At 45.7% G+C, this 25,007-nt stretch overlaps 1 protein-coding gene across 1 annotated transcript in view; it reads right to left on the bottom strand.

Moving 5' to 3' along the window:
- The window catches only part of KIAA1210 (KIAA1210 ortholog), a 137,534-nt gene extending 123,188 nt beyond the window's left edge, over positions 1 to 14,346 (bottom strand). Inside the window, exon 1 of the mRNA XM_040442579.1 lies at positions 14,229 to 14,346. The gene's annotated coding sequence lies outside the window, so the exon portion shown is untranslated. The remainder of the gene's footprint in view (positions 1 to 14,228) is intronic.
- Between the last annotated feature and the right edge of the window lie 10,661 nt (positions 14,347 to 25,007).

The following is a 25,007-nucleotide window of genomic DNA, read 5'->3' as shown; positions in this document are numbered from 1 at the left end:
GTACTGTATTTTTCGGACTATAAGACACATCAAACTAGCCATCATTCTTAGATCAGACCCCCCCATCAGCCTCAAATCAGACCCCTCCAACCTCCATCAGACTCAAATCAGTCTCCCATCAGTCTCAGATCAGACCCCCATCAGACCTCAGATCAGACCCCTCCAACCTCCATCAGCCTCAGATCAATCTCCCATCAGTCTCAGATAGGATCCCCATCAGACATTAAAAAAATATAAACTTACCTCGCACATCACCCTGAATACACCATCCCCACTGTGAAAAACATGGTGGTGGCAGCATCATGCTGTGGGGATGCTTTTCTTCAGCAGGGACAGGGAATGGTTAGAGTTGATGTGAAGATGGATGAATGGACAGGGCAATCCTGGAGGAAAACCTGTAGAGGCTGCAAAACTTTTGAGACTGGGGCAGAGGTTCACCTTCCAGCAGGACAACGACCCTAAAAGCCAAAGCTGCAATGGAATGGTAGAATTGAAAATCTGTTGCTGATGCTTTTCGTCAGCAGGGACATGGAATGGTTAGAGTTGATGTAAAGATGGATGAATGGACAGGGCAATCCTGGAGGAAAACCTCTTCCGGCCCGCACTGCACTGTGACCTGACGTCGCACAGCATTAGGTCATACTGCGCGCCTACGTGCAATATGTCCTGATGCTGTATGCCATCAGGACACAATGCAGAGCAGGGCTCGGAAGAAGACAAAGGGAGGGCAAGTACAGCTGTGCAGTGCTTCGCTCACCACACCTCTACCATGCTGAAGACTGCTTCCATAATTGAAGCGGTCATTAGCATTCAGACTATAAGACGCACTGCCACTTTTCCCTCACTTTTGGGGGGGGCTAGAAAAGTCTGACTTTCAGTCCCAAAAAATACGGTATTTTATTGGCATTTTATGTGATAGACCAATACAAAGTAGCAGGTATGTGTAAAGTGAAAAGAAAATGAGACATGGTTTTCAAAACATTTTTAAAAAAATCTGAAAAGTGTGGTGTGCATTTGTATTCAGCCCCCCGTACTCTGATACCCCTAAATAAAATCCAGTGTGACCAATTGACTTCAGAAGTCATCTAATTAGTAAATAAAGTCCACCTGTGTGTAATTTATTCTCTGTATTACTACAGCTGTTCTGTGAAGGCCTCAGAGGTTTGTTAGAGGACATTAGTGATCAAACAGCATCATGAAAACCAAGGAATTCAAGTGTAAAGCAGGGTTAGGTTATAAAAAATATCTTAAGCTCAAGGAGAACTGTTCAAGCCATCATCTGAAAATTCGCTCAACTGCAAACCTACCACAACATAGCCGTCCACCTAAACTGACAGCCCAGGCAAGGAGAACACTAGAGAAGCAGCCAAGAGGCCCATGGTCACTCTGGAGAAGCTGCAGAGATCCACAGCTCAGGTGGAAGAATCTGTCCACAGGACAACTATTAGTCATGTACTCCACAAATCTAGTCTTTATGGAAAAGTGGCAAGAAGAAAGCCATTTTTTAATGCAGGCCATAAGAAATTCCATTTGCAGTTTGCCACAAGCCATGTAGGGGACACAGCAAACGTGTAAGAAAGTGCTCTGGTCAGATGTGACCAAAGGTGAACTTTTTGGCCTAAATAAAAAAATAAAAGAAATGGGGGAGGTTTAGCAAACTGGTGTAAAGTAGAACTGGCTTAGTTGCCCATAGCAACCAATCAGATTCTACCTTTCATTACTCACAGCTCCTTTGGAAAATGAAAGGTGAAATCTGATTGGTTGCAATGGGCAACTAAGGGTACTTTCACATTTGCGTTGTTGGATTCCGGCAGGCAGTTCCGTCGCTGGAGCTGCCTGCCGGATCCGGCAATCTGTATGCAAACGCGTACCATTTGTAGACAGATCCGGGTGCGGCTCTGTCTCAAAAATGCATTGCAATACCGGATCAGTGTCTCCGGTTGTCATCCGGAAAAACGGATCCGGTATTTATCTTTTTCACATTTTTAAAGGTCTGCGCATGCACAGACCGCAAAACCGGATCAGTGTTTCCGGAACACTTGGGGCCGGATCTGGCATTTATGCATTTCAATGGAAAATAATGACGGATACGGCATTCCGGCAAGTGTTCCGGAATTTTGGATGGAAATCAAAGCTGTCCAAAAACCGTACAGTGACTGAACTGAAGACATCCTGATGCATCCTGAACAGATTGCTCTCCATTCAGAATGCATTAGGATACAAATGATCAGTTTTTTTCCGGTATTGGGCCCCTAGGACGGAACTCAATGCCGGAAAAGAATGACGCTAGTGTGAAAGTACCCTAAGCCAGTTCTACTTTAGACCGGTTTGATAATTCTCCCCCTATGTGTGGTGGAAAACTAACAATGTACATCACCCTGAATACACCAGTTTTTCTTCAGCAGGGACAGGGAATGGTTAGAGTTGATGTGAAGATGGATGAATGGACAGGGCAATCCTGTAGAGGCTGCAAAACCTTTGAGACTGGGGCAGAGGTTCACCTTCCAGCAGGACAACGACCCTAAAAGCCAAAGCTGCAATGGAATGGTAGAATTGAAAATCTGTTGCAAGACTTAAAAATTGCTGTTCACAGACGCTCTCCATCCAATGTGACTGGGCTTGAGCTATTTTGCAAAACAGAATGGACAAAAATCCCCCCCCCCCCCACTTTCCCTCAGTGCTTTGTGGCCAGGAAAGCACCTTCATGCTGCGTCAGGCAAAAATAGAAACAGCAACCCCCCCCCCCCCACACCAAATTTTTGACCTACCCCCTTCACTCCAGCCAGAGGTGTAACTTGACCAGCATACACTTTCTACGATACCAGTGTCTTCTTATGCAGCACAAGGGTCTTTGGGCCCCTCAGGCTCCTGGGTCCGGTAGCGACTGCTACCTCTGCAGCCCCATAGCTACGCCCCTGCATACAAACTATTGACTCAGGGGTGCGGAATTTATTAAAAAATGTTGAAGACCATGTATCATTTTCTTTTCACTTCACACATACTTGCTACTTTGTGTTGATCTATCACATAAAAGCTCAATAAAATACATTTAAGTTTGTGGGTGTAACGTGAAAAAAAATGAGGAAAAGTTCAAGGGGTATGAATACTTTCCAAGGCACTGTAAATTGTGATTTAGCTGGGTGGATCACATACAATTGCCATGCAGGTTTTGCATTGGAGACAAGCCATGTGTGATGATGGTAACTGTTTCCCCATAAATACTAGTAGCTTAGAAAGTCAGGTAATAAATGGTAGGGAGTGTTCTAGTCAACCTTCCTACAAAAGGTTTACAGATATTTATTTAGCCTCCCCTATTGACATAGTAATATGACCTTCATAGTTTATTTTTTCGTGGAGACCTTTAACCTGGTCTAGTCAGGAAATGGATGCTATGGACATGTGGTGTGGTTTATAGGGCTCCAGGTGAGATATTTTTTTAACCAACCCGTGCAGAAAGGCTCCTGCTGAAAACAACGCAATCAACAAGAAAGGACTCCATTCACATCACTCAGATAATTGCTCACCATGAGGGTCACTTTGGGACCACACAGGCTGCAATATCAGGCTAGTGTGTGTGTGTATATATATATATATTAAGGATCGACTAATTATCGGAGTTACTGATATTGTCGGCCGATATTCATGATTTTCAAAGTTATCGGTATCAGCATCTAACCTTGCCGATAATGCGTCCAGCGCGCTATCACAGAACATGAGCGCGCTGCTGACGTTGTTTTGGTCTGCATCCGAGCCGCAGTTTTGGCCCCCACCAATCTCATATTGATGACCTGTCCTTAGGATAGGCCATCAATATCAAAATCCTGGAGAACCCGTTTAAATTTCAGCGGCCAAACATTTGTTTTGGTTGAAATCAACCATTCTGAACAACTTTTAGGGCAATTTCACACAAGCATAGTTAGTCCATGAAATACGCTACGTGTGACAGCAGTATTTCCCATACTGAACTCTTCTCCTGTCACACGAACTCATGGCATTAAAAAGATTTATAATAATGTGTTGCTGCTGGACCTTGGCTGTAGTAGTGATGAGCGAAGCGAGCTTCCGATGCTACATCCCAAGTCGCTTTGTTCAAAGCTTCGGATTAATACTGTACGGAGATCCGTCTCCGTATAGCATTCAAATGTATGGGCTCCGATGAGCCGAAGTTAGTTATTCGCAACGTTACGGGTGACTTTTTAAATAACTTCAGTAATAGAATTTTTAAGTGGAAAACCACTTTAAAACTTGACACTGAACTGGGCTTCAGTTCCAAGGTACCCGTCGGAAGGTGCGGTGCAGAACAGAGGCACAGAACCTCATGGGAGCACGCCATAGTTTTCTCTCCATGCCTTCGCACAGCAAAAAAGTAATGCATGCGCTACTTTATTGCGGTGCGGATCGCGGTCTCCATTCAAGTGAAGGGGTCCTGCTTTCGCATACGGAGCCCCTACGATCAGTTCTGAGCTGAACTTTTTGTGCGCATCTGACATATTTAGGTTTTCAGAGGGAATTGGTCAAACACAGGAAATAATACTTCATATCCCTTTGAGACCAGAAAGGGATATTTTGTAATAATATGTAACAAAAAGGAGCACACCCACAGTAAGGTCCGGACAGGCAACACTTGATACCAGGCCATACTGAAGAAATATGGGCCATATAATGTTTCTGAGGAGTATTTTCTTCGTTGGAAAAAATCCAATGGAGAATATGCTTAAAAATTTCACATGTTTTTGAGCCATTATTCCCACAAGGTGTGTGGTGTGGGTTTGATGCAGTTTTTGGCGCAGATTTTAGCCTACCAGTTGATTCTTATGGGAACTCTGGACACGGATCCTGCACAGAATCTGCTTCACTTTCTATTTAACCCCACTGAAAGACAATAGGACTAATCCTCGTGTAGATTCTCAGGATTTCAAACTGTACATCCCCAGGGGCATCCAAGCGTCAGGGCGGATCCTCTAGTAAATAAGTGTCGGATTGAAGCCATATGTCTGAACATACCCTTACTCATCACAACGCCATTGACTACAGGCTGCATTATACCACTACAGCAAAGTATACAGTAGTTCACCTATACAACAAAAATGTGTCGCAAGCACTATCAACCTTAAGGTTTAAAAATATATAATCTTTATTGAATTCATACTGATAAAAAGCTGCATTAAAAATAAATCCCTCCAAAAAAAAAGTTATATTGCTGATATCTGAAGTAATACGTAATAAAGCACAAAGGTGTGCACATCACATCCACAAAACTCCAAGATATCAGACAGAAAACAAACTATCAATATCAATGCATACCCATAATAAGGGCTCATTCACACGAACGTGTGCTGCTCGTTTGCCGTATTGCGGACAGCATTTGCGGATCCGCAATACACGGGCACCGTTCAGTGTGCATTCCGCATCACGGATGCGGACCCATTCACTTTAATGGGTCCGCAAATCCGGAGAAGCGGAACGGTGCGGAACAGAAGCACGGAACGGAACACTACAGAGTGCTTTCTGGGGTTCCGTTCCGTGCCTCCGCACCGCAAAAAGCTGGAACTTGCTCTATCTTTTTGCGGAACGGACGGATCGCGGACCCATTCAAGTGAATGGGTCTGCGATCCCCATGCGGCTGCCCCACGGACGGTGTCCGTGCATTGCAGACCGCAATTTGTGGTCCACAGCACGGGCACGGGCTTCACACGGTCGTGTGAACAAGCCCTAAGGATGAGAGGGCTCCACTGTCCAATCCCCCTCTGGGGCGGACATTGGACCCCTCTCATCCTTTGGTAGGAACTGATAGTGGTGAGGAGCAGGTAAGTATGCTTCCCTCTACAGGTCCGGCAACAATGGGGGTTCTGACAAAAGACCCATAGATGATAAACAACCCCTTCAAACTTGCTTTTATGAAGTTTGAACACTTGAATTAAAGGGGTTTTCTGAAACTTTTTAACTGATGATCTATCTTCTCAATAGGTCATCAGTATTTAATCGGTGGGGAGGCTTCACTTGAATGGGACAGAGCTGCACTTAGGCCATGTGACCAATGCACGTGACATCACTGGTCTAGTGACGGCGTGGAAGGAGCTGTGCTGCTACTACAGAACAGGTGATGGGCGAGGGTGCAGGGTGTCAGACCCTCATGATCAGATATTGATGCCCTTTCCAGAGTGTGGATGAGGTGGATTACCACCTTCTGCACCCCTCTATTATCTCCTATGGTTAACCTAATGTCATCACATGTATTTATTTCCAGATCCTGCAAAATGTGTATCTGTAATAATGTTATGTAACTGTTAAAGTGTAATGTGCCTGGTTCACCAATAGATGGTGGCATAAATGGCAGAACTATTTTACCTAGAATGGAACCTTCGTTTCATTCCATTTTCCCCCTCTAGGGAGGAGTTTAGCTAGTTAGGAGTCAGAATAGAGTACCCCCTGCTAGGGGAAGGCTGTGCACCTTTAGCTCTGCTGGACATAGAGGCCAAAGCTAAAAGCCTCTGAAGCCAGGAGTGAAGTTCCCTGGATAAAGTTAGAGACAGACCAGACTACAGAAAGTAGAGTACAGCAGAAAGGAAAGGATTCCCATTTAATCCTGTTAGCACAGCAGAGCCAGAGTTTGACGTAGCAGAAAGGAGTTTGCTTGTCACCGTCAATGCCAAAACCTGCTGGAAACCAAGACAAAGCCTGTAATCCTTTTGGATAAAGGTTTATTCAAGTAAAGTTGCTGTTCAACTATATAGAAGGTCTGGACTCCATTTATTTCTTCATCCCCTTCATCAACTACTCCCTTTGCTCTGCTTCGCATGACAACACCTGCGACGGCGAATCCAGGTAGGAGCACCGTAACACGTGCAACATTAATAAGGGACATTTAGGCCACCCTACACCACTCTGTCATTTCCTACCCTGGGTACCACAACCTACTATATCACTAAAAAGGGGCCCTGTGCCCTTGTTGCTTCATTGCAACTGGCATCACGACAAACAAGAGACTATTTAAATTTCTCCCTCTTAAAGGGATTCCATGACCCCTTGGCAAACCCAGTGCGCTGCACATGTCATTCCACTGCAGAAAATCTCTAGCATTTACCCCACATATGCTCCATTAGTTTTGAACTGCAGCATCATATAACTAAGTGACAGACATATTTTTGTGCAGTATTACGGATGAGTGCCCCAGCCTGAACCAAACTAACAGTATCATCAGTATCTATGACGAAAAGCAAACTGCAATCTCATTAAAGGGAACCTGTCATCAACTTTATGCTGATCTCACTGAGGGCAGCATAAAATAATGACAGAAATGCTGATTTCAGCGATGTGTCACATGAGCTAAAAGTAAGTGGTTGCCGAGAACCAGCATCATAATCATTGCAGCCCAGGCCTTGAAAAGAGTCCAATCTACCTGAGAAGAGTCCTGGTTATTCATACTCTCCTGCTCTCCCGCCCATCTGCTGATGGTTGGCAGTTCTCTCTTAGAGACAAAGGCCCCTTTCACATGGGCGAGATTTCCGCGCGGGTGCAATGCGCGAGTTGAACGCATTGCATCAGCACTGAATCCTGACCCATTCATTTCTATGGGGCTGTGCACATGAGCTGTGATTTTCACGCATCACTTGTGCGTTGCGTGAAAATCGCAGAATGCTCTATATTCTGCCAGATAAGGACCTGCGGTGATGTCAGATCACATGATCCAATCACATGGTCCCTCACCATGGTGATGAACCATGTGATTGGACCATGTGATGAGCACAGTGATGTCATCAAAGGTCCTATTCCTGTGCACAGCAAAGAAGAAGACAGAAGAGATGCCGGCTGCGCGATCAAGTGGATTAAGGCGAGTTAAATTGTATTCTTATAACCATGTTATAAGGGAAAATAATACAATCTACAGAACACCTAACCCAAACCCGAACTTCTATGAAGAAGTTCGGGTCTGGGTACCAAACATGCTGATTTTTCTCACGCGCGTGCAAAACGTATTACAATGTTTTGCACTCACGCGAAAAAATCGCGCATTTTCCCGCAACGCACCAGCATCTTATCCGGGCAAAAAACATGACGCCCGTGTGAAAGAGGCCAAAAGGGAGAAAACTAGGTAGAAGATCATCAGCAGGTGGGCAGGGAGAGCAGGCATTCATGAATAACCATGACTCTTCTCAGTTTCTGTCTGTCTGTCCCGACGTCTGTGTGTCTGTCTGTTCTTTAAATTAAAAAGAGAAGACCACGGCACTCTGGTTGCTGTTGCGTCAAATGCTTATTTTTATTCTTATTAGAAAAGAAAAATTTGGGGATTTTTTTAGTCTTTTTTATCCATAAAGAAAATAATATTTAGGCATTGGCCAACGTTTTGGTCAACAATATACCTTGATCACGGCCTGGTATAAACCTAGACAGATATATTACAGAACGAAGATTCATATAAAGAGGCAAAATACAGTAAATTATTAGTACATAGTAAAGAGAAGTTGAGGTCACATGATGTTGTAACATGTGGCAGTGAATCACACATAGTTACATAATGAATGGTCAATTTAAAGCATGGATAGGTACAGGACTGGGAGGAGGCATGTCAGTTCTTTATACTAATACTATAAAGCTCTGTGGCAACAATCAAATGTGTGTGGTCTCCGGTAAAACAGTATATTCTATGTGATTGCTCCAGATCACAGCTTTCTACAAAAGTCGCCACAATGTATGAACATAGGATTGGAAAGGATCAGTAAAAGACTGCGAGGACACCTACTGGACACAGCAAGGATAAAGAAAGCATAGCTGTAAAGCAGAGGCCAGCCACCTCCTGCACTCCAGCTGCTGGGAAACTACAACTCCCAGCATGCACACTTGCCTGGCTCTTCTTGTTATTTATATAGAAGTAAATGGAGAATTCTGAGAGTTGTAGTTTCTGAATAGGTGACATGCCGGACGTTGCAGATCCCTGCTGTAAAGGTTGCTTCACACAGTTTTTTTGTTACGGTCATTCTTTTGGGCTAAAAAAAAGTCTGAGTTGCTCATTGTTTTTTTTAATAGCATTTTTAAGGTGTTTTGAGGTGTTTTTGTCCATATAGTATGTTTGATTACCTATATTTTTAATAGCGCTTTTCTTAATAATAGCATTCTTAATACAGAATGCATAGTACAATAAGGCTGGAGGTGTTAAAAAAAAAAATAATAATAATTTAACTCACCTTAATCCACTTGATCGCGCAGCCCGGCTTCTCTTCTGTGCACAGGAATAGGACCTTTGATGACGTCACTGTGCTCATCACCATGGTGAGGGACCATGTGATTGGATCATGTGATGTGACGTCACCACAGGTCCTTAGCCGGCAGCTCAACATTACAGAAGAAGACAGAGATCCGCAACTACGCGATCAAGTGGACTCAGTGAGTTAATTTTTTTTATTTTTAACCCCTCCATCACTATTTTACTTTGCATGCTGTATTCAGAATGCTATTATTTTCCCTTATAACCATGTTATAAGGGAAAATAATACAGATCGGGTCCCCAGCCCGATCGTCACCTAGCAACCATGCGTGAAAATCGCACCGCATCCGCACTTGCTTGCGGGTGCTTGCGATTTTCACGCGGCCCCATTCACTTCTACGGGGCCTGTGTTGCGTGAAAACCGCAGAATATAGAGCATGCTGCGATTTTCACGCAACGCACAAGTGATGCGTGAAAATCACCGCTCGTGTGCACAGCCTTCAACTCACGCATCGCATTCGCGCGGAATACTCGCCCGTGTGAAAGGGGCCTTAGGGTACTTTCACACTAGCGTTTTTCTTTTCCGGCATAGAGTTCTGTCACAGGGGCTCTATACCGGAAAAGAACTGATCAGGTATATCCCCATGCATTATGAATAGAGAGTAATCCGTTCAGGATGCATCAGGATGTCTTCAGTTCAGTCATTTTGACTGATCAGGCAAAAGAGAAAACCGTAGCATGCTACGGTTTTATCTCCGGCGAAAAAAACTGAAGACTTGCCTGAATGCCGGCATTTTTCCCCATAGGAATGTATTAGTGCCGGATCCGGCATTCAAAATACCGGAATGCCAGATCTGTCCTTCCGGTTTGCGCATGCTTTCAGTTACATCCAGATCGGCGGATCCGACAGACAGTTACGACAATGGAACTGCTTGCCGGATAACACTGCCGCAACTGTGAAAATAGCCTTAGACTTCCATGCAGCATCTGGAACTGGCATTTTTTGCCTACAAAAAAGTAAAATAAAAGTACCAAAAACTGCTAAATCACTGCATCGCAGATTCCCGCCCTGTCCTAATAAAGGTGTTTAGCTGACCTGGACATCTCCAACTGAGCGTGACAAGAAGCCAATTGATATTGAGCTCTATTCTAAGATAGGTTAACACATACCGGAAATTACTACTGATTTTACTGCGGAACCTGCAGCAGAATACAGTAACAGGCAAGTGGATGAGATTTTACGGATTTCATCTAACAAGCAACTTGAACTGTGGTTTAGATATTGAAACCTGCAGTATGTCAAATTCTGTTGTGCATTCTCACCCCTTTTAATGTAGCGGGGATGAAATCCACTGTGGATCCGCAGAAAAATTCATGTTACACATGCAGACTTTGTCACGAATATGCCAGGGATTTGTGGGAGAAAAATGCACTGCATGTGGGTCTACCCAAAGAGGCAATAATTTGGACATGGAAAGTAGTTGACTTTAGGGCTCGTGCACACAGCCATATTAGGCCACCTGCACACATTGCAGAATACGTGCGTTTATTTCCCCACGCGAAAAAAAACATTGCGTAGGACAGTACCAGCAAAGTGTATGAGATTTCCAAACCCACAGCATGTCAATTATGCTTGTGGTTTTAGCTGCGGATTTCACACTTTTCTAATGAAGGGGTCTGTAGCAAAACTGCATCTAAGGGCCCATACATACGACCCGCATCCCATCCGTATTTTTTGTGGGTCGGATGCGGACCCATTCACTTCCATGAAGTGCTGTCCGCATTCATATGTCCATTCCGTGGCATCCGCAAAAATATAGAACATGTCCTACGCACAAGGATAGGACTGTTCTATTAGGGGGGCTGGACGTTCTGTAAAATGCGGAAAGCACATGGCCGCTATTCATGTTTTGTGGATCCACAATCTGCAGACCGCAAAACAGGCTACAGCCGTGTGCATGAGCCCTAATCTGCACCAAAATCCATTATTAGATTTTGGTGTGCACATGGTGCAAAAATGCACATGAATCTGCACGGAATTCATGTGGATCTTATGTGTGTTCACCAGCACCCGTGTGCAGACGGTCTAAGTCAGGGTCAGGGCATTGATCGTGTGCACGGGAGCGCACAGCATTATAGATTACAATGATGCTGTGCACGTCGGGCCGCCAGCGGGGCTTTTGTCCCGCACTCATATGATCTTATCAGTGCACAGCATCATTGTAATCTATGACGTTGTGTACTCCCGTGCGCACGATCAATGCCGGTCCTGGACATATGGCCCGCTCACAGACCGTATGTCTCGGAGGGCATATGGTCGTGTGCAAGGGCCCTCATTAGGATAATCCTTAAAGGGGTTATCCCATCTGAGACAATGGGGGCATATCGCTAGGATATGCCCTCATTGTCTGATAGGTGCGGGTCCTACCTCTGGGACCCACACTTACAAGGAGAACGTAGCGGAGAAACTCAAAGAGGGCGCACTGCGCATGCGCAGCCGCCCTCCATTTATTTCTATGGAGCCGCCGAAAATAGCCGAGCGTCGTCCCCATAGAAATGAATGGGAGCTGCGGCCGCGCATGCCCGATGCGCTCCCATTCACTTCAATGGGAGAGGCGGGGAGCTGCGCCTGGTGGTGGACGGACCCTGGGAAATCCATGGTCCTCCAGCCACAACTCTCCCAGACTCCGTTCTCCTTGTAGGTGCGACCCGCACCTATCAGACAATGGGGGCATATCCTAGCGATATCCCCCCATTGTCTAAGATCGGATAACCCCTTTAACGCAACACCCTAGACTTCTTTGAGGCTCTACTGTAACTCCATATACCCCTGAATTCATATGGAGACTGTCAGTTGAATTCTTATGCAATCCACACAACAACAAAAAAGAAATGGTACATGTACCACGAAATGCTGTGTTACAGAAGTATTACTTCTAGGGGAGAATATCTCCACAACAGAGTGCTCCATCGTGGCACCACAGAGCAATAGAAGAAAGGTCCATTCACACGTCCGCAAAATGGGTCCGCATCCATTCCGCAATTTTGTGGAACAGGTGCGTACCCATTCATTTGCGGATCCGCACAAAAATAGAACATGTCCTATTCTTGTCCGCAATGGCGGGCAAGAAAGGGCATTTTCTATGAGCGTGCCGGCGATGTGCGGTCCGCAAAATGCGGAACGCACATTGCCGGTGTCCATGTTTTTCAGATCCACAATTTGTAAAACACATACAGATGTGTGAATGGACCCTAAAGCTTTCCAGGTTTCAGACAGCTGATCCCCTTATGGCCTCATGCACACAACCATATTTTTAGTCCGTGTACGACCCAATCATTTCTATGGGACCGCAAAAATACAGACAGCACACGGATGTCATCCATGTATCTGTCCCGCAAATTACAGGCAAAAAAAAATGCAAATGCAAAAAAAATTGGCGGAACGGGCAGCCCATTATAGAAATGCCTATTCTTGTGTGCAAAACAGACAAGAATAGGACATGATCTATAACTTTTACGAGGCCACGGAACAGAGCAACGGATGCGGACAGCACGCGGAGTGCTGTCCGCATCTTTTGCAGCCCCATTGCAGTGAATGGGTCCTCATCCAAGCCGCAAAAAATGCATCTCGGATGCGGAACCAAACCATGTTCGAGTGAATGCGCCCTAACAAAGAGAAGTAATCAAGGGACTTTTTGCACAGATAGAAACTAATAATAAAAATAAAGAATAGAATAATACAAATAAGGCCTCATGCACACGACCGTATGTATTTACGGTCCGCAAAGAATACGAATGACGTCCGTGTGCATTACGTATTTTGCAGAACGGAACAGCTGGCCCCTAATAGAACAGTACTATCCTTGTCCGTAATGCAGACATAATAGGACATGTTCTATTTTTTTGCGGAACGGAAATACGGAAACGGAATGCACACGGAGTAACTTTCTTTTTTTTTTGTGGACCCATTGAAATGAATGGTTCCGTATACGGTCCGCAAAAAAAAAAAACTGAACGGACATGGAAAGAATAAACGTTTGTGTGCATGAGGCCTAAGGCTGCTTTCACATCTGCGTCTTCCATTTTGATTTTGAGATCTGGCAGAGGATCTCAAAACCGGAGGAAAAAGCATCAGTTTTGTCCCTATTCATTGTCAATGGGGAAAAAACTGAACAAACCAGAATGGAGTGCGTTCCCATGCCAGACACAAAACCGTGTGCGGCATGGGATACTGATCAAGACGGATCCGGCGTGAAACACAATGTAAGTAGGGATGGGCGAACCTTCTGTTTTCAAGTTTGGCGTACAAGGTTCGGGTTATCCAAGAATTCTGTTATGGATTCCGCTACCACGGACCATAAGTTATCGGGTAGATATCCCGAACCTTGTACACCAAACTTGAAAACAGAAGTTCGCTTAACCTTTAATGGAAGTCAATAACGCCGGATCCGTTTTTTCAGACATAAAAAAAAAAAAATTAACCGGCGCCCCTTGACTTACAACGGTTTTAGTGTCGGATCATGTTCAGAACATGGAGATAATACAACCGGATCTGCTCTGAACGAAAGAAGACAGTTGCATTATTGACCGGATGCGTGTTGGCGGATCCTCTGCCGGATACAGCAAAAACGCAGATGTGAAAATAGCCTTACTATATTATTTAAAATCACAATGATTCCATTTGAGCCGTATTAGAGATAACTAAGCAGACATTACTAACGGGACATGGGCATTGCCTATGTGTAAATATATTCCATTTCTTCCATTTGGTTAGCTGAGGACATCTTCTAACCAGACTTCATCGCTCACAAGACAATCAGCAGATAATTATTTACAGACGCCTTCAATTATAGCCGACAGCATGTTCAGGCAGATAGCCTGTGTTCCTTCAAGCTTCCACATAGACTTTGTTAAGTGGTAAACTTAGCACAAATGAATGAATGGTAAGTGCCCCACTTGGGCCACCACTAACCCCCCAAGATCACGAGCCCCCCATACAGTGGTAGGATAGCTGATGGTTACTTACAAGCTGCAGCCCAGGTCTTGTGCCTTCCCTTCCTTCCTCCTTGAGCTGACGTGCTGCTGCTCCATCCACAGTTTCCTCTCCAGCCAGTGTCACCGCCCAGAGTGAGCGCAGCACCCAGGGATCTGCAGCCTGCTGGGGGTGGAATCCCTGTGTGCACTCATTCCCGCACATCCACCTCTTTAGTGTGCGGCCCCACGCTCAGGTTTCTGCATGCAGTTTTGGAAGCCAAAATCAGAAGTGGATCATAAAAGTAGAGCACGTATAAATCAGGGATGCTCGACCTGCGGCCCTCCGGCTGTTGCAAAACTACAACTCCCAGCATGCCCGAACAGAATACAGCAGGGCATGGTGGGAGTTGTAGTTTTACAACAGCTAGAGGGCCGCAGGTTGAGCATGCCTTCTGTAGGCTGTCCAGGCATGCTGGGAGTTGTAGTTTTGCAACAGCTGGAGGGACGCAGGTTGGGCTTCCCTAGTATATAGGACAGATACCACTTCTCTTTTTTTTTATTTTTTTTTATTTTTTTATATATTCATTCCTGGTTTTGGGTTCTGAAACTGCATCAGGAAACCTGACTGGGCGTCCGTAACAAGAGATGAGTGAAGCGACTTCGGGTGCTACATCCGAAGTCACTTCTCTAAAAAAAATGAGTTATAATACTGTACGGAGACTCGTCTCCGTACAGTATTAGAATGTATGGGCTCCGATGAGCCGAAGTAAGAAATTCACGAAGTCGCACGAGACTTTGTTAAATAACTTCGGTAAGCGCTCGGCCAGCACACGGTCGTGTGCATGAGCCCTCATTCAATAAAGTGTATCAGTATAGAGCCAAGTTCGGTTCCACATTTTGAAGTGGTTTTTCACTGTAATAATCAATTACCGAAGTCTTGCACGACTTCATGAATAACTTACTTTAGCTAATCTGAGCCCATACATTCCAATACTGTACGGAGACGAATCTCCGTACAGTGTTATAAAGATTTTTTTAGCGAAGCAGCTTTGGATGTAGCATCCGAAGCTCGTTTCACTCATCTCTAGCCATAACCTTAGGGTGCCTTCACATGTGGCAGATTATGGGGGTCATTGACTTAACATCCTTATGCCAGTTTAAGCGCCCCCAGCGATGCTAATGGATGAGCATAATTTATGATGAGGCATGCTCCTCGTCATGAATTAGGTGCATCTTGCAACAGGAGTGAAAAACGACTCCACGCATGTTCCCAGGTGTAAATTTTAGTAAATTTGCCAGGGCCAATGTTACGTCGCACCGCCACTTCCAAGTGGCGAGGACGGTATAGAAACACATGTGTTAGAAAAAGGGGTCATGCAACCTTTTTTTGGCATAAGGCCTTATTCACATATCAGTGCTTGGACAGTGATTGTTAGCCAAAGCCAGGTGCAGCTCTAAACACTGAACTGGAGCATATCTTTCCATTAGGCCTCCTGCACACGAACGTGTGCGCCCCGTGGTCGTGCTGTGGCCCGCAAAATGCGGGCTGCAATGCACGAACACCGTCCGTGGGGCAGCCGCAGTGGATCGCGGAACCATTCACTTTAATGGGTCCACGATCCGCCCGTTCCGCAAAAACATAGGACATGTTCTATATTTTTGCAGAACGGAAGTACGGGACGAAACCCCACAGAAGCACCCCGTAGTGCTTCCGCTCCGTGCTTCCGCATCTCCGGATTTGTGGACCCATTGAAGTGAATGGGTCTGCATCTGTGATGTGGAATGCCCACGGAACGGCGCCTGTGTATTGCGGATCCACAAATCCGGTCCGCAATATGGCAACGGGCAGCACACTCTGTTTAGGCTTCACTGCTGGTTATGGCTCACAATCACTGATGGAAATCACTGATCAAACACTGAATAAGGCCTCATTCACACATACGTGGACCACGGTCCGTGAAAACCTGTCCTGCTGAGTGCGCGAGCGCACAGCGTCATTGGTTGCTATGACGCCGTGCGCTTCGTGCCGCTGTACAGTAATACAGAGTGTATTACTGTACAGCGGTGGCGGCACGAAGCGCACGGCGTCATAGCAACCAATGACGCAGTGCACTCAGCAGGACGGCAGGATGGGTTTTCACGTATGTGTGAATGAGGCCTAAGGCTACTTTCACATCTGCGCTTTCCCTTTCCGGATCTAAATACCACAGAAAAACGCTTCCGTTTTGTCCACATTCGTTGTCAACGGGGACAAAACTAAACTAAACAGAGTGCACCAAAATGCATTCCGTTCCGTTTGGTTGCATCCCCATCGCGGACAGAATAACGCTGCAAGACGGATCTGTCATGACTCACAATGTAAGTCAATTGGGACGGATAAGTTTTCTCTGACACAAAAGAAAACGGATCCGTCCCCCATTGACTTACAATGGTTTTAATGGTTTTAGAGACGGATCCGTCATTGCTATGTTTAGGGTCCATTCACACGTCCGTTGTTTCTTTCCTGATCTGTTCCGTTTTTTGCGGAACAGATCTGGACCAGATTTGGACCCATTCATTTTCAATGGGTCCTGAAAAAAAACGGACAGCTCAATGTCTGATTTTTTTTCAGGACCCATTGAAAATGAATGGGTCCAGATCTGGTCCAGATCTGTTCCGCAAAAAACGGAACAGATCAGGAAAGAAACAACGGACGTGTGAATAAGGCCTAAAGGAAATACAACCGGATCCGTTCATAACGGATGCATATGGTTGTATTATTATGATGGAAGCGTTTTTGCTGATCCCTGACGGATCCAGCAAAAACGCTGGTGTGAAAGTAGCCTAAGGGGTCAGGCCCACGACCATTGTTGTTTTGCCGGCTGCAAATTGTGAATCCTCAAAACACGGATACCGGCCATGTGCATTCCACAGAACGGAACAGATGGCCCCTAATAGAAAAGTCCTATACTTGTCCGTAACGCAGACAATAATAGGACATGTTCTATTTTTTGAGTAACGACCATGTGGACAAACGGAAACAGAATGCAAATGAAGTAATTTTCAGTTTTTTTGCAGCCCCATTGAAGTGAATGGTTCTGCATACGGGCTGAAAAAAAAAAACACTAATCACAATCACTGATCAAACACTGAGGCCTCATGCACACGGCCGTTGTGCGGCCGTTCCGTGCATTGGGGACTGCAATTTGCGGTCCCCAATGCATGGGTAACATCCATGCGGCGGCCGGGACGGATCGAGACCCATTCAACTTGAATGTTTGTATACAGTATATATTTCTAGGGTGACAATATAGTGCCTTATAGAGAAGCATACAGCAGCACATCAACTGCCCATGGCTGTAGCCACAGACCACAGGAACTCTGTGTGCCACTATGCAGATGCCTTCAGGGTACTGTCACACAGGTTTTGGCTCGCATTTTGCACACTGAAACTTTTAGCTCAATGTCTATGGCAGGGCTGGCCAACCTGCGGCTCTCCAGCTGTTGTAAAACTACAACTCCCACCATTCCCTGCTGTAGGCAGACTGGGCATGCTGGGAGTTGTAGTTTTGCAACAGCTGGAGAGCCGCAGCTTGGCCAGCCCTGGTCTATGGGATATATAAAATGCAGGACACACGCATTTTTTTTTTTGTCTTTCTGGCTTTTCAAAAACGCAGCATGTTGTAGGTCTTGGTGCTTTGTCTGGCATTTTGACAAAACCTTCTCTAAGACCTCTTTCACACGAGCGATTTTTCCGCACGGGTGCAATGCGTGACGTGAACGCATATAGCAACCCCACTGAATCCTGACCCATTCATTTCAATGGGTCTGTGTACATGAGTGGTTTTTTTTCACGCATCAGTTCTGCGTTGCGTGAAAATCTCAGCATGTTCTATATTCTGTGTTTTTCACGCAGCCCTGGCCCCATAGAAGTGAATGGGGCTTCAGTGAAAAAAGTATTGCATCCGGAAGCAAGTGCAGATGCAATGCGTTTTTCACCGATGGTTGTCAAAAGATGTTGTTTGTAAACCTTCCGTTTTTTATCACACGTGTGAAAAACGCATTGTACCCACGCGGAAAAAACTGAACAACTGAACGCAATCGCAGACAAAACTGACTGAACTTGTTTGCAAAATGGTGCGAGTTTCCCTGAACGCACCCTGAGCCAATCCGTATTGTTCGTGTGAAAGAGGCCTAAAAGGGAACCATAAAGAACAATCTAGTGGTAAGACACACAGGCCTCGATTTACTAATCCTATAGATAGGATAGTATAAACTTACATAGGGTGTCTAGACCTGCACCAGGAGCTCAGGCTGGATGTTAAATCTGGTGCAGGGATAGACGCTTTTCTCTGACTCTACACCAACTTTGGTTTGTTTACTTTGAGACAGAATTTTAAGCCAGAATTGTGGCGTAATTTTGGCACACAATGGTGCATCTTAGGCCTGGCACCATTTCCCACAAAGGTCCAACCCTTTCTGATAAGCCCCCCCGCCCCCCTTGTGGAGCAAGTCAGAAAAAAGTATAGAAAGATAGAATGTGTCGGCAGATAAGAACCATTTGGCCCATCTAGTCTGCCCAATATACTGAATACTATGAATAGCCCCCGGCCCTATCTTATATGAAGGATGGCATTATGCCTATCCCATACATGCTTAAACTCCTTCACTGTATTTGCAGCTACCACTTCTGCAGGAAGGCTATTCCATGCATCCACTACTCTCTCAGTAAAGTAATACTTCCTGATATTACTTTTAAACCTTTGCCCCTCTAATTTAAAACTATGTCCTCTTGTAGCAGTTTTTCTTCTTTTAAATAGTCTCTCCTCTTTTACCTTGGTGATTCCCTTTATGTATTTAAAAGTTTCTATCATATCCTCTCTGTCTCGTCTTTCTTCCAATATAGATAAAAAGAAAGAGACAGGAGGCAGCGCCTCGTGTGTAAAACCGTATGATATTTTAGAAAAAGCAATGCACTGATTGCGCTTACCGTATCGGGTTGTGATGAGTCACAACTCCTTTGGATCACTTGTGCTGGTAAAAGCCCGTCCAGCTTGCGGGGGTGACTGCTGCTGCTGCCCAGGTTCTTACCCGTGGCCGTGGAGTACGGTGTCCGGGGTATAGAGAATAGTAGATAGAGGTAAAAAAATGAACCTTATATAAATAAACAAATACAAATAAATATACAAATAAAGACCCGCTTTATTTTACCTACTTGAGTCCTGTCTTCTGCAGCAGCGCCGCTTTATATAAGGTTCATTTTTTACCTCTATCTACTCGTCTTTCTTCCAAGCTATACATGTTAAGGTCCTTTAATCTTTCCTGGTAAGTTTTATCCTGCAATCCATGTACTAGTTTAGTAGCTCTTCTCTGAACTCTCTCCAAAGTATCAATATCCTTCTGGAGATATGGTCTCCAGTACTGCGCACAATACTCCAGATGAGGTCTCACTAGTGCTCTGTAGAGCGGCATGAGCACCTCCCTCTTTCTACTGGTAATGCCTCTCCCTATACACCCAAGCATTCTGCTAGCATTTCCTGCTGCTCTATGACATTGTCTGCCTACCTTTAAGTCTTCTGAAATAATGATCCCTAAATCCCTTTCCTCAGATACTGAGGTTAGGACTGTATCACTGATTTTATATTCTGCTCTTGGGTTTTTACGCCCCAGGTGCATTATCTTGCACTTATCAACATTTTAGTTGCCAGATTTTTGACCATTCCTCTAGTTTTCCTAAATCCTTTTCCATTTGGTGTATCCCTCCAGGAACATCAACCCTGTTACAAATCTTTGTGTCATCAGCAAAAAGACACACCTTACCATTGAGGCCTTCTGCAATTTCGCTGATAAAGATATTAAACAATATGGGTCCCAGAACAGATCCCTGAGGTACCCCACTGGTAACAAGACCATGGTCTGAATATACTCCAATGACTACAACCCTCTGTTGTCTGTCCCTCAGCCACTGCCTAATCCATTCAACAATATGGGAGTCCAAGCCCAAAGACTGCAATTTATTGATAAGCCTTCTATGTGGGACAGTATCAAAAGCCTTTCTAAAGTCTAGATAAGCGATGTCTACTGCACCTCCACCATCTATTTTAGTCACCCAGTCAAAAAAAATCAATAAGATTAGTTTGACGTGATCTCCCTGAAGTAAACCCATGCTGTTTTTCATCTTTCAATCCATGGGATTTTAGATGTTCCACAATCCTCTCCTTAATTTCCCCACTATAGAAACCCTTGATGCGCCAAATTCCACCACTTTTTGGTGTCTGAAGAGCCCTTAAAGGGTTATCCCACAAAAAATATTGTACAGTTTTTAAACAAGGACCTGGAACTGAAGGATGTTGTAATAAAAAATGTGAGAAAAAAAGGGGGGAATGCAGCAGCACTCTGCAAACCAGATAAAGTTCAATAATGCCATAGTCACCAAAAATATTATAGTGCTAATGCTACGCTTATTTATAAAGTGAGATGCTTGGCAAATGCATTTTGTACAAAATCATCTGAGCCCGTCTGCCGGGCATTAGCACTATAATATTTTTTGTGACTATGGCATTATTGAACTTTATCTGGTTTGCAGGGTGCTGCTGCATTCCCCCCTTTTTTTCCTCACATTTTTAATTACAAAATCCTTCAGTTCCAGGTCCTTGTTTAAAAACTGTACAATATTTTTTGTGACTATGGCATTATTGAAGTTTATCTGGTTTGCAGGATGCTGCTACATTACTCCCTTTTTTCTCTGTTTTCAGCCATGGCAGCGTGCACCTGCGCATTGGGAGGTGCTGACTAACCCCCTTTTCTTTGCGTAATTAAAAATGTATCCTAGACACTGAGTAAGGGCTGATGCACAAGGCTGTTGCCCGGCCGTGGCCATATTGCGGCCCGCATACAGTGGGTCCGCAATACACAGGCACCGGCCGTGTACACCCGGCTTAATGGATGCGGACCCATTCACTTGAATGAGTTGGCAATCCAGGAGGTGTGGTGCAGAACGGAAGCACGGATCGGAAGCCCACAGAAGCACTATGGTCCGCAGCACAGGCCTGGCTAGCACACGGTCGTGTGCATGAGCCCTTATTCAATAAAATGTATCAGTATAGTGCCACCTGCTGTTGTCATGTACTATATGGTATCTGATCTCAATTTTTAACATTAATCATGGGATAACCTCTTTAATTCAGGGTCTGCCTGGAGTGGCTGCATGAAAGACTCTTAACAATTTATCAGTATGGATGTTCCTAGCCAGTTCTCAGGAGTCAGGACCTTTGTTCTGGGCCATAATCCTGCCATTTGTAACACCCCAGAGTTGTGTTACTACACTCCACTACCCTGCTACTGTCTCCTAAGAGCCTTTACCTTGTCATCTGATATGATTTTACATTATGTCATTCACAAATGTGCATAAACTATGTTAAATGTAAATTGCCTGGTAATTTTCCATGTTCACCAGCAGGTGGCAGCAATGGATTGGTAAGGAACTAGTTACAGTTTAGTACATCTAGGCTGGAATGGTTCATTCCAGCTTAGCTCCCGCTCTGTGGAGGTGTGGACTATTCCCACATCCTACACCCTGGGTGGAGAGGGAGTTAGAGAGGAGTGTAGCCCACCCCCTGCTAGGGGTAGGGTGTGTGCGTTAGGAGTTCCTGATATAGAGAACCAAGCCAGGACCAAGTCTCGTGCTGAGACATTGATCACAATCCCAGCAGCCTCAGCTGGATGACAGGAACAGCAGACAACCTCCAGTTCCAGGAAGAAAGCATTCCCTGAGAGCTTATCTGTGAGTAAAGTCCAGAGACCTAGGAGAAGCCATATTCCTCCTCAGCTAGTCAGTCCCCATAAAGCAGAAGATATAGAGAAGTGCAGAAGCCAAATTCCTGCCACAGTATAGAGCTAACAAGCAGACGTTCTTTCCTGCAAGCTCCAGGTTTATAAAGTGTCACGGCGCGGTCTAGGAGGCGGGCACATCCGGCGTCGCCAGCGCTCCTGATAATACGCCCACACGCGTCTATGCGCATTCATGCGAATGGTTTTAGGGCTGAGCACCGATCTGAGCGCTCGGCTGTGTAGTCTGTGTGGAGTCATGTGACGCTGGCCATGTCACATGACCCTTCTGGCTCCCTATTTAAACAGGCAATCTGCTGGCCACAGAATGCCTGTTCTTCAGGTTCCATTGTGTCTCCTTGAATTCCTGGTGTATTTACCTCCTGTTTATCCGACGTCTCCCTGTCTGTTCCCGCTGTGCTGTATTGCTGTCACGGGGTAGAGTCGCGGGTATAAAGATAGAGCGGAGGTGTACCCCCTGAGCTGCCACCCGGTCCCCTGTCCCTGCCTACTTGCACAGCCCGCCCTAGGTGACGGGGCGCAACCGGGCGACAGTCCCTTACCTGAGTAAGTGCAAGCAGAGAGATAGAGACAGCAGGGAAGCGGACAGCCAATGAGAGGTAGCACTAGAGCGGACAGAGAGGTGGAACAAGCAAGGTACCACCAAAAACGGAAGGGCGAGGCGGGTCAACTAGCCAGGGTCAGTCCAGGAGGTCACGTCAGTACAAGAGAAGAGGCAAAGACAAAATCCAAAAGCAAGCCGAGGTCAAAATACGAGAGGTAGCGTCAAGGTTCAGGGAGCAGGCAGAAGAGGTGTCAGGAAGCAGATCAAGGGTCAAATCCAAAGGTAAGCTAAATAACAATAATAATACACAGCCTAAGGGACCAAAGTCACAGGCAACCTGTAGCCAGCAGGTTGCCTGTATTTATAGTGGTGAGTGAGGGTCATGTGACGTGGCCAGCGTCACATGACCGACAGACAAACAAACAAGTCGAGCACCGAGTGATCAGCTCGGCACTCAAGGCAGACCTAGGAGCAGGGAGCCTCCCAGCTAGCAAAAGCCGCCCTGGGAACGAGGCTGAACACAGATCCTCGCTCCCGGAGCTAAGCAGCAGGTCTGCGGCTGATGGGAGACCGAGTGCGCCTTCGGCACCCCGTTACAGTACCCCCCCTTTTACGAGGGGCCACCGGACCCAAGCCCTTGGGTACAAATCTCCCAGGGTGCTCATTATGAAACTTCTTGATGAGCCTCGGCGCGTGGAGCCTCGGGGCGTGGGTCCATAGCCTTTCCAGTGGACCAGGTATTGAAAGGAGTTCCTAACCTTTCTAACGTCAATAATTCTAGAGATTATGAATTCCTCCTGACCTTCAACCTCCACAGGTGGAGGAGGTTTTTTAACCGGAACCACTGGTGACACATATCTCTTAGGCTACTTTCACACCTGCGTTCGGGTGTCCGCTCGTGAGCTCCGTTTGAAGGCGCTCACAAGCGGCCCTGAACGCAGCCGTCCGGCCCTAATGCATTCTCAGTGGAGGCGGATCCACTGAGAATGCATCCGTCTGCCAGCATTCAGCCCTGAACGCTGCAAGCAGCGTTCGGGTGTCCGCCTGGCCGTGCGGAGGCGAGCGGATCCGTCCAGACTTACAATGTAAGTCAATGGGGACGGATCCGTTTGAAGATGACACAATATGGCTCAATCTTCAAACGGATCCGCCCCCCATTGACTTTCAATGTAAAGTCTGGACGGATCCGCTCAGGCTACTTTCACACTTAGAAATTTTTCTAAGTTATAATGCAGACGGATCCGTTCTGAACGGATGCAAACGTCTGCATTATAGGAGCGGATCCGTCTGATGAAACATCAGACGGATCCGCTCTGAACGGTAGTGTGAAAGTAGCCTTAAGCAACGACTTATGAAACACATCATGAATACGAAAGGAGTCGGGTAGCTTAAGTCTAAAGGACACTGGGTTAACAACTTCAATAATATTGTATGGTCCAATGAAACGCGGAGAGAATTTCCTAGAACCCTGTTTCAAAGAAAGATTCTTAGTCGACAACCACACCTTATCGCCGAGTACCAGATTTACCCCCTTGGAACGTCTCTTATTGGCATGTTTACACTGGGTTTCCTGGGTCTTTTCCAGGTTCGTTTGAACCTGTGCCCAGACTGGGCACAATCTAGAGGTAAAAGAATCTGCCTGCGGGTTGAGTGAGGATACAGAGGGACTAGAACAAAAGCGAGGATGCAAACCACTGTTACAAAAAAAAGGAGACACCCCCGTGGAAGAATTAACTCGATTGTTAATAGCGAATTCTGCCAACAGGAGGTATTTCACCCATAAGAGTTGGTTATGTGATACATAGCACCTTAGAAACAGCTCCACTGCCTGATTTAACCGTTCCGTCTGCCCATTGGTCTGTGGATGGAAAGCAGACGAAAAGGATAAAGAGATGTCGCATCTTCGACTAAAAGCCCTCCAGAAACCAGAAACAAACTGAACCCCTCTATCAGAGACGATATTCTCAGGGACCCAATGCAGACGTACCACATGTTCAATGAACAAGGATGCTAAGGTCTTCGCATCAGGGAGCTTACTTCAAGGAACAAAGTGCACCATCTTGCTAAAACGGTCAACCACTACCCACACCACTGATTTTCCCTCAGAAGGGGGCAGATCAGAAATAAAATCCATGGAAATGTGAGACCATGGCTTGCAGGGAATGGGTAGTGGTTGAAGTTCACCAGCGGGAAGTGTTCTCAGGGTCTTAGACCTGGCACAAACATCGCAAGCCAAAACATAAGACCGTACATCCTTAGACAAAGTGGGCCACCAGAAAGACCTCAGCAGCAATTCCTTAGTGGCAGCAATACCTGGATGACCAGAGAGCACGGAGTCATGACATTCACCCAATAATTGAAAACGAAAGCACTCAGGAACAAATAACATATCTGCCGGTGTTTGTGGAGGAGCAAGTTGCTGAGCCCGTTGAATGTCAGAGGAAAGATCCGCAGAAATTG

The sequence above is a fragment of the Bufo bufo genome, chromosome 8, assembly GCF_905171765.1.
Source record: "Bufo bufo chromosome 8, aBufBuf1.1, whole genome shotgun sequence".
Lineage (NCBI taxonomy): Eukaryota > Metazoa > Chordata > Amphibia > Anura > Bufonidae > Bufo > Bufo bufo.
The sequence above is the reverse complement of the archived record's forward strand: the minus strand, read 5'-3'. Positions and strand labels throughout refer to the sequence as shown.